The 11,513-nt window shown below is 34.7% G+C and overlaps 1 pseudogene; it reads right to left on the reverse strand.

Annotated features, from left to right (window-relative positions):
- Window positions 1-9,149: 9,149 nt before the first annotated feature.
- Window positions 9,150-9,844, reverse strand: LOC113729497 (putative ripening-related protein 1; annotated as a pseudogene).
- Between the last annotated feature and the right edge of the window lie 1,669 nt (window positions 9,845-11,513).

Raw genomic sequence — 11,513 nt, forward strand, 5'->3', positions numbered from 1 at the left:
TTTTCAAACTAAAGTATGAAATAAACTGCACAATCAGTCAACGTGCTCCCCATATATTTTTGAATTATGCCAATACCATATGAGAATGAAACCCAGTGGAAAGAATAGAAAATCACGCTAGAAAATTTGAAATCTAACTGTGAGGTGGTTGTAGAGAGTTGATATAGACTAATGAACTTACTGGAACTAAGTGGGAAATGCCTGCAGCAATAAGGGTCCAAAAAAATTGCAGGATTTTAAATCCCAGAAAAAAAAAAGATAGACATGCACAATTGGCTGCTCTAGCACTGAAGATGGTGCCATGGATGGTAATAACTAAAGGGCTTTCATTAGAACCAAATTTTCAATTTAACAAATTTATGTGTTTAGACTATTGGAAGGACATCATAGGTCAACGAATAGTTTTTGTATACCACTTTGTGAATTCTTGGCATATTGACATGGATATGAAATCTCTTAAGGGGTACAAAAGTGCTTGTGAAATGCTATTCTACCCCATTCCATCTTTGGCAATTACTCATACCCCATGAAGTGGATAAATTACAAGAAGATAAGATACGCTATAAAAGGGAAAATGGAATAGCACCTAAACTGAGGGCTTTGCATAAGACATGTAGCCCAAAGACAAGAGCACAAGCAGAGTAATAATTCCATTAAAAATTGAAGAAAGGTGAAAAGGAAAATTAGACCAAAAGACAGGAAATGATGGATAGAAAGGTACATCCCTCCAGGGTGACAGGAAGCTGAAATTTCTTCCTAGAAAAATGACTTTAGAAGCTATATGAAAGAAAGTATGACAATGTCCAATAGTCTACATGAATTCCATAGAGAAACGTAAAAATATTTTGAAGCATCAATTATACTATGACACTGGTTGTCCCCCAAATTATCTTTTTAATGTAACTTCTTAAGGGATTATAAGTATCAAGGACACCTACTGGAGAGAATAGATAATCGTGCTAGTAATCTGAAAGTTTAGAAGGATGATGTTACCAGTAACAACTGTTTCATGCTATTTAACCCGTAGAGGAATAGTAATAAATCAACTACAGCAATTTAAAGGGGATCAGAAAATTTCTTTTTCATCTTTTACAATCATTTCAGCATAATCAGAATGTTTAGTGGATATCCATTTAAACAGGGGATTACAAGTACGACAATGTCCACTAGTCTACATGAGTTCCATAGAGAAATGTAAAAATATTTTGAAGCATCAAATTATATTATGATACTGGTTGTCCCCCAAATTATCTTTTTAATGTAACTTCTTAAGGGATTATAAGTATCAAGGACACCTACTGGAAAGAATAGATAATCGTGCTAGTAAGTTTAGAAGGATGCTGTTACCAGTAATAACTGTTTCATGCTATTTAACCCGTAGAGGAATATTAATAAATCAACTACAGCCATTTAAAGGGGATCAGGAAATTTCTTTTTCATCTTTTACAATCATTTCAGCATAATCAGAATGTTTAGTGGATATCCATTTAAACAGGGGAAAAAAACCTAACCCTATAAGAAGAGTTCTAAAATCATGTACTTCAAGGAGTATATCTTTCTATTTCAATTTCTAACATGTGAGGTGTTGATCACTGACAGTCGAATAAGACAAGGAAAAGCTGGAGAAAAAAAGAAAAACACATGAAGCGCTACTCCTACCTTGAGCTTGAAGTAGACGAAGATCATGCACAAAGAATCATAGAATGAGAATAGACTTTTTAACAACAATGCGTACCCAGATGACTTCCCCTGTAAAGTATCAAAGATCAAATTGCTAGCAGATGAAAAGAAACCAAAGTATAACAATCAAGAAAGCAAGAATTCAAAAACAGAAAATCAAGAAACAAGTTTATCCAAATAAACCTCATGAAAGGAAAAATTGGGGGAAAATGGAGAACTCAGCAATAAGGCTAGAATTTATATAAACATCTAAAAGCAAACCTGGAGGGAAAAGAAACCATTCGCTTAAGATAGGCAGGACTTTCATTCGGGAGTTCCTCATTGATAAAGGAGGGAAGACAAAAACAAGTAGAGACACTGTTGACTAGCAAATAGTATACTGCAAAACCAACAATGGGAAAAACCAATATGACGATGAAATGAAAGTGAAGTACGGGAATTGGACAAGAAAGTTGCAGTCTGGTAAGTTATTTTTGCCATAGGAGACAACTCGACCTCTTACAGTTAAACAATATATTTTCTGACTCTTGTAACTTACAAAAGAGTACCTGTACCTCAAACTGAAGGCTGATGGTATACAAAGAAACCAAAAGTGGGTCATGCATATTCTTACGAATGAAAAATCAAAGCCTAAATGAGGGAAAGCAACAATTTATTGCCATTCAACAACTAAAGAAACTATCGGTAATCAATGCTAAGTCTGTATTAACTGAGACAAGTCCATTTTCTTTTCTTTTTTTTTTTGAGAATTTCCATCTAAGTGAATACCATCATTCAATAGACAAATTACTACAGAGCATGCCTGGGCAGCATAACTGAAACTAAGCTAGATGTCTTTCAGTAAGTATTTCTAGCATAACTAAGGACAGCTAGTGCAAAAACAAGCAAGAAAAGATAAATTGTATAATTCAACAGTGTAAACAGACCGCACGACAGAAAATCTAAAGTAAACTAAATCAAAGTGCTAAAAGTAAGCAATTCACTAATACTTTTGCCCTGGATAATCTAGTTGCATGACTCAAAAACTCCATGTGGTTTAGACATATACCTTCTATCCCTTTGCGGCTTACAAAAAAAAGTACCCATAACCCATCGAACATATGAGCAGATAAAATAAGCCATAAAGGACAGATGGAATAGTGTTCAAACTACCAGGAGTTTGTGATTCAATCACCTATATTATCTAAGGCCAAAATATCTAGTCAATCATCTACTGGCTTCTTTTCATTTTTTTTTTTTATCAGAGTAGGTTTCAAGCATGATATAAACATGTGCAAATAACTGGTAATCAATTTTATGCTATTTAACTTCTATAAAAATAACTGGTATTCGATGCCTTTTTGTCCTTATTTTTTGATTTTCAAAGTGCTTCAACATTAAACAAAGAATGTCTAGATCTCCCTTAAAATACAACAAAATAGAGAGGCAGACAGAAAAATTCTTAAGACCTTCAGTTTCTAACATGTAAAAAACAGCCTAAAAAAATTAAAGGAAACGACAATCTACACCATCGGAACTCAATTGGAAGCAAGAAGTATTCACTAATATTTTTTGCCCTGGATAATCTAGCTGCATGACTCAAAAACTCCATGTGGTTTAAACATATACCTTCTGTCCCTTTGCAGCTTACAAAAAAAAGTACCCATAACCCATCGAATGAATAGGCATACGAGCAGATAAAATAAGCCATAAAGGACAGATGGAATAGCATTCAAACTACGAGGAGTTTGTGATTCAATCACCTATATTATCTAAGGCCAAAATATCCAGTCAATCATCTACTGGCTTCTTTTCAATTTTTTTTTATTTATCAGAGTAGGTTTCAAGCATGATATAAACATGTGCAAATAACTGGTAATCAATTTTATGCTATTTAACTTCTATAAAAATAACTGGTATCCGATTCCTTTTTGTCTTTATTTTTTGATTTTCAAAGTGCTTCAACATAAAACAAAGAATGTCTAGATCTCCCTTAGAATACAACAAAATAGAGAGGCAGATAGAAAAATTCTTAAGACCTTCAATTTCTAACATGTAAAAAACAGCCTAAAAAAATTAAAGGAAACAACAGTCTACACCATCGGATCGGAACTCAATTGGAAGCAAGAAGTATTCACTAATATTTTTTGCCCTGGATAATCTAGCTGCATGACTCAAAAACTCCATGTGGTTTAAACATATACCTTCTGTCCCTTTGCAGCTTACAAAAAAAAGTACCCATAACCCATCGAATGAATAGGCATACGAGCAGATAAAATAAGCCATAAAGGACAGATGGAATAGTATTCAAACTACCAGGAGTTTGTGATTCAATCACCTATATTATCTAAGGCCAAAATATCTAGTCAATCATTCACTGGCTTCTTTTCATATTTTTTCTTTATCAGAGTAGGTTTCAAGCATGATATAAACATGTGCAAATAACTGGTAATCAATTTTACGCCATTTAACTTCTATAAAAATAACTGGTATTCGATTCCTTTTTGTCTTTATTTTTTTATTTTCAAAGTACTTCAACATAAAACAAAGAATGTCTAGATCTCCCTTAAAATACAACAAAATAGAGAGGCAGACAGAAAAATTCTTAAGACCTTCAGTTTCTAACATGTAAAAACCAGCCTAAAAAAATTAAAGGAAACAACAATCCACACCATCGGGACTCGATTGGAAGCAAGAATCCATCAATCTAGGTCTTCAGCCACTATATGCAAACCCATGCACAGGGCCAAATTCACACATAATTTGGCTTTAAGTCATAATTGAAAGCAAATAACAGATAAATCGGTTATATGCAACAAGAAAGCAGGGAACTTGAAGAAGATAAATCAGTTATATGCAACAAAAAAGCAAGGAACCTGAAGAATCTCATCCCCAAGAAGGGGGGAAAAACAAAGAAATAGTAAAGAAACAATACTCATCTGAAAGCGTTTCTCTTAAAAAATCTTTCTTCATCGCTGGAAAAGAAAGCAATTCTCTAAACAAAAATCAAATTCGTCCCCTAATTTTCTGATTTCTCTGCCCTTTCTCTCCCCCTCTCTCTGTTTTGAACTTTTGGAAAGTGAGAAGACAAGCGAATTGAGAAGACAAGCGCGAGCCCTATATATAAGCTGCTGGCTGCCGCCAAACGGCTATTTTTCGCTCGCTCGTGTGGTCCGAATACCAACGGTAAACTCCAACGGATGGATTAGTTACCATGAATTGGTAACGCAGGTTGGGTTGCTTGTAATTGGCATACATGACAGATGGGTTTCATTTCAAATTTCATTTGTCTAACCGGGCTTGAGCACTCATTATGGGCCTCAGATTTTATATTCTTAAAAAAGAAGAAGAATATGTTAACCCACAAAAAAAGCGACAAAATATAAAGAAGTGATCAATCTATTTTTTAAATTTTTTAATATTTCTTAACATAATACAAAAATAAAAACTTGGTAGATGTGACTTAGATACATAGTGGTTAAGGCGCACCCAATATGTGTGCTACTAATAAAAAGATATTAAAATAATTAGTATTATTTTTATTGAAAAATAGTAATTTAAATAATTAAAGTGTTGTAGTATTTTAAAAAAATGATAGTTTTTTGTTAGATGAGCGGTAGTTAATTCAGTAGATCTAGAATGGTTATAGGGAGATTCGTAGTTAAAATGATGTAATTCTCTTTAAAAGTAAGGGTTGCGAGAGTTCGAAAATTTTTATGTCTTATTTAAAAATTAGAGCATGTTACGTTTTTTCTTTGTTGTTGATTGATTTACATGTTCATTGCTCTTTTTAATAAACAAATGAATCGGTACACCTTAAGAGGAATTGTACCCTTTACACCAAATTAGTATTAGTTAGAATCTATTGTGGTATTAGAAAAAAAAAACGTGGAAAACACTTTTCCTAATGCATATAATACAAGAAGCAAAATGTTGCATCTTCCATTCTATTAGAAACCGAAAGAAACTACCAATACTTGGTATTGTCTTCCATTAGAAAATCGAAACTACTAATACTTGCCTTTGTCTGGCATTAGAATCGAGAATTGTATCATACCCAACCCAGAACAGAACAAGCTGCATTTTATCAGCTTATATTATTACAATCCAAACAGACTACAGAGCACAGGCATATAAAAGGTCTATTTAATGAACTCTGCAATCAAACCATCTAACGAGATGTAACTCCAAAAAAATGGATGAGGAAAAAAACAGTAAAAACCCAAAATATAAACAAGCGTCATATTACTGGACCCAAAAAAAAAAGAATGATTACAAACAGAGAAGAATGAAAGCTAGAAGAGAGAGCAAACCCAAAAAAATACAAAGAAATGTCAACAAACAGGGCAATGAAAGAAAAATATATAAACAAGCGTCATATTACTGGACCCAAAAAAAAAAGGATGATTACAAACAGAGAAGAATGAAAGCTAGAAGAGAGAGTAAACCCAAAAAAATACGAAAAAATGTCAACAAACAGGGCAAAGAAAGAAAAATATATAAACAAGCGTCATATTACTGGATCCAAAAAAAAAAGGATGATTACAAACAGAGAAGAATGAAAACTAGAAAAGAGAGCAAACCCAAAAAAAATACGAAGAAATGTCAACAAACAGGGCAAAGAAAGAAAAATATATAAACAAGCGTCATATTACTGGACCAAAAAAAAAAGATGATTACAAACAGAGAAGAATGAAAGCTAGAAGAGAGAGCAAACCCAAAAAAATACGAAGAAATGTCAACAAACAGGGCAAAGAAAGAAAAATATATAAACAAGCGTCATATTACTGGACCAAAAAAAAAAAGGATGATTACAAATAGAGAAGAATGAAAATTAGAAGAGAGAGCAAACCCAAAAAAATACGAAGAAATGTCAATAAACAGGGCAAAGAAAGAAAAAAACATCATACATCATATGCACTTCAAAAAATGAACAAATTCTGAGTCCCAACCTGGAGAAACCGCGAAATCAGAGAATAGCAGATTATCCTTTGAAATTTCACAGGAAAAAGAAAAAGGAAAATGTAAAATAATCAAACTAAAGAAAGAGACGAAGAGGTCTCTGAGGTGATGACTGATGAACCAGGAGGCAGAACTGGAGAATGGAGGGGTGCCGCTGTTATGGAGGCTGGAGAGTACTGGTACCACTGGCACGAGCAGCTCCAGCTGAGACTCTTTTTCGCCATAATTAATTACTTTTGGATTGGGAGCATTGGTGAGAGGCGTTACGGGCTATAAAGCGATTGACTATTTTATAGCGGACACGTGGACATTCCTGTGCAGAGTGTTAACTTTGCGACCCTGTGATGCGAGTATTGGTGGAGATTGGATGTCCGATTTTGGAGGACGTGATGTGAGCTGCACAATCTTGGGCTTGAGTCGAATATGGGGTGAATGTCGGATCTTTGTGAGTAATTGCCACGTGGCCTTTGGTGTCGTCAAAGCAACTTCTGCACCAAGTTTCCTTCTTGTGCTTGCTTTAAATTTTTTTTTTTTAAAAAAAAAACCGTACATCCTCCCTTCTCTATCTTGTTTTTCTTTTTCCTTTCTGGTTTTCTTAACCAAGAAAATTACACTACTAATCCATCATCTTCAATGAGGTTAGTATTATTTTCATGGTTATGTTTCTTTCTGCCTTTTTAGCGAACAGAATTGAAGTGTAGGAAATTAACCAGCAAACAATACCCATGAAAGTCATAAACATCCAATTTGTCCTGCAGGAAAGTTTGTTTGGATAGTGGGTTATTTCCCCTAATATATTTGCTTACATCACCATTATAATTTCCAATACAGCTTGTTATCTTCTCAATTACCTTTTTTATCTCACATACATCAAATCACAAAAAGTGTTAAGTAAAAATATTTCAAATAATTTACAATCCAAACAAACTTGATATTATAAGTTTAATACAGTTTCTCCTGGAATCAATGCCAACTCTCCGTTTCTGTTTCTAATTTCTATAATGCAACCGGTACCAAGATATTATAAATGAATACATTAAAGAATTTACTGCTCCATCCATCCCATTATGATAGTCTTGATTTTTTTCACATAATTTAAGAAAAATAAAAATTAGTAAACTTTATTAGAAGAATAAATCTAACCTACTATTTTCTTAAAATACGCTTACATTAATATTATAATTTCTCCAATACAATCAAGAAATTAAAGTCCCTCAAGCAACCCACACACATGTGATACATTTGTCCATTATCTTAGAGTTCATATTTATCAATTTTGTGAGCAAACTAGGTGAATCTACAAAGGAAGAAACACGAAAGGAAATCCATTCGTCGCACTTTGACATTCTTTTAGATAGCGTAGACTAATGCGGACAAAATAGGCAATTAATACAAGAAGCAAAATGTTGCATCTTCCATTCTATTAGAAACCGAAAGAAACTACCAGTACTTGGTATTGTCCTCCATTAGAAAACCGAAACTACTAGTACTTGCCTTTGTCTGTGCATTAGAATCGCGAATTGTATCATGCATTACTATTGCTAAAATTTTACTAGTTGACAAGGGATATTTTTGGAAAGAAAAATTTGTAACCTACATACAACAGAATTCGGAGTTCGATATAATGGATAGCAAACTTTGATACTTTGGCACAATCAATAATGGTAGCCTTAGCCAACATGGCCTAGCCTAGAATAGCATATATATATATATATAAGTAGGCATAATATTACAGCCTTATTTTTTGTTGTTTTAGATTTTACAAAATCTAATTATAAAAATTGATCACAAAATAATCAGAATCAACAAAAATTAATCATTGGGTGATTATAAATTTTAGCCTTTTGATCACTAAAAAAATCTATGATCAGAATACAAAAGCAATAAAAAATATCACATAAATTAATTATTCAAAATCAAAATTTTATTCATATAATTTTCATTTGTTACACTATATGATAAAACAAATGGTAAGAGTGCTGTGATGAATAATCTTTGTGATGCAGCGCAGGGAAGAGATCAAGAAAGGCCAAATCAGATCCTTTATTCATATCTGTGTTACTTGGGAACTAAAATCTCCAGAAATTATTCACGTACAGAATCATAGTTGGTAGGGACTCATTTCCCCTGAATAAGTCGTCTAAGCAAAAGAGAAACCAGCTAGCAATTGCATGCCAGAGATTGGCTTATATTCCAGAGTCCACATTACACAAATGAATCAAGAATCAGACCAGTATACGTCCACAGTTCCCCGTTTACTTTTTGGCATTCTCCGAGCCTCCCAAACTGCTCTAGAAGCATCAATAATGTTGTCATCACATCGAGGCTGGAAATCGTGGTCTTTATCCCAACCCATTGTAGAGTCGCATTCATCAACCGCCATGGCCTGTACACTCCTTCCATTACCATAAATGGTAGTATTCTTGATGCATCTCTTTTGATGCTTGAACTTGAACCAACCCGTGCTCTGATGGCCGGCCATCGCCGTGCTTCTGAAAAGTGAAAAGTGAAAGCTGCCCAGGGTCAAAACAGCCTTTGTCTGGCCAGTCACCGGTGGCGAGCACTTTAGTATAATAGTATTGTCTCTGTGCTGCACGCACGCTCCTCCGGGTGGTGTTTTGCCTTGAGCCTACTGTTTGGTTCGCAGGACTTGGCATCAGACCATAGCACATCTAACTCTCCCCACTGATTTTGGGGCACTCCTAGAGCCTTCCAAACTGCTTTGGAGGCGTCAACAATATTATTCGGGCAGGGAGGCTGGTAATCGTGCTCAGCATCGCATCCTTTGGTGGAATCGCACTCACCAACCACCATTGCATCAACCCTTCTCCCACTCCAGTAGATGGTGATGTTGTTCAAGCACCTACTCCGCTGGTTGAACCATCCACTCGACAGCGCCACCACCGGAGTGTCGTCCGAATGGTACTCGATATCGCACTTCGACGCCATCGCCGCCTTTCTGGAAACTGTTGATTGTCATGGCTGCCTTTGTACGTTTTGAAACTCCGGGTGAACATTTGTACGTTGTGTAAGTCTGGCCTTGTTTGCCGCAATCCGCGTCATTTTCTATGTCGCAATGCCCTGTTGGAGGTTTTTTGCCCCGTATTTTTCCGCTGGGCTTGCAAGATGAATGAGCTTCGATAGTACTCGAAAAGATTGCAAAAAGAATACAATGACAGAATACTAGAGTAGGGATACTTGTTGTTCCTACTTGTTTTCTCATTTTATACTTATTTCCTTTCAAGTTCTTGTGTGGTAGCAATGGGTTTGTGAGCCTTAATTTATAGTGAATGGTTAAATTGTTTAACTTTTTTTTTCTAACCCCTATTTAACCTGGGTGCATCCCTGATTTGGTGTGTTGGCTCCGATGCTAAGTGGCTCGAGTCGAAGAATGCTCCGGTCACCAAAAATTTGATCAAATTGAATAACTGTTTCAATTTCCATGACATTGCCAATTTAGCTGTACAGGGTTGGAAAATATTGAAGAGCAATTTGGGGGCATTCAATTGGATCCAATCATATAAACAAGGAAGAATTAAGCACCCCTTTTCTCACTATGGGAAAATTTAATAAAGTTAATGAAAAAGGGTATATATATATATATATATATATATATATATATATATATACACACACACATTCATATCACTTTGTTATGTGCTTAAATTTTTGGATAAATTATATTTTAACCCCTATGGTTTAATGCCTTTCTATATAACTTTCCTATAGTTTCAAAAACTATGTATAACTCTCTCATGATTTAGACTAAAGTATCAAAATGATAGAATTTGCATCCGATAATAGTGTTAACTAAAATGTCAAAAGTACCCTTATATAAAGTTAAAAATTATTTTTTAATCATGGAGGGTTATGTATATATTTTGAAAATCATATGAGAGTTATGTGATAAAACACTAAATCATAAGAGAGTTATGTAGTAAAATACAAAACTACAACGGGTTAAATTGTCATGCATGTTAGGTTTACATATTTTAGTCATTGAAGTCATTTTAATTTCTAAATTAAGGTAATATCGATATTTTTGTGAATTTCATTACAGAGGATCATTTCTGTTACTTTTGCATTTTAGTCCAAACTATATATGTTGGGATTATGTATAGTTTTTAAAACTACGAAAGGTTACGTGGAAAATCGCTAAACCATAGGAGGGGGGGGGGGTTAAAATGTATATGGTACATACTAACCCAATAATCGTGCAAATTAATCCAATACGTGAGAATAACAATTTACATGAGAACCAGAACTTGTAAGAAATATACCAAATAGATGTACCAAGACAAGATTGGCCCTATCTTAACCTGTCCGTCCAGATTTACATCCGATTGCTCGACATTTTTTGATGATGAATGCATAGATCTGCTTAACAAAGAGAAATAAAAAAGATTGCTTTTACAAACAGTGAATACGTTAGCAAGATCAGTATGAAACAAAATACTAGTAAACTAAAAATTGCTATAGAAGATCCCTAGCCTGACTACATATGGTAGCATAGGTCACCCTTAAAACTCCAAGCCTGGAATTAGATCTTCTAGCTGGAATTAATAGATCAGATGATGAGGAATTTTAGCTCAGTATCATGCCTTCTCATAATATTGCTTTTTCTTTTTACTCATTCCTCAGATGGTAAACCCCAAGCCTGTAACCCAAATGGTAAAGTTAAAGGTACAAAGCCACCACCTGGGCTATGCAAACAAGAATACTACACTGATTTTCTGCAGTGAAGGAAAGTTTTATCCCACTTAATGACCAGTGCTGCCTGGCCTCGGGTATCTAAAAACAGCAAGGCGGTTCTGACTTAATTTGAACAGTGTTGAGAGTGATGAGTTGAAGCCAACACCTACGGACCATCTAGCTGCGATGGCAAGTTCCAT

Source organism: Coffea arabica, chromosome 2e (genome assembly GCF_036785885.1).
Source record: "Coffea arabica cultivar ET-39 chromosome 2e, Coffea Arabica ET-39 HiFi, whole genome shotgun sequence".
NCBI lineage: Eukaryota > Viridiplantae > Streptophyta > Magnoliopsida > Gentianales > Rubiaceae > Coffea > Coffea arabica.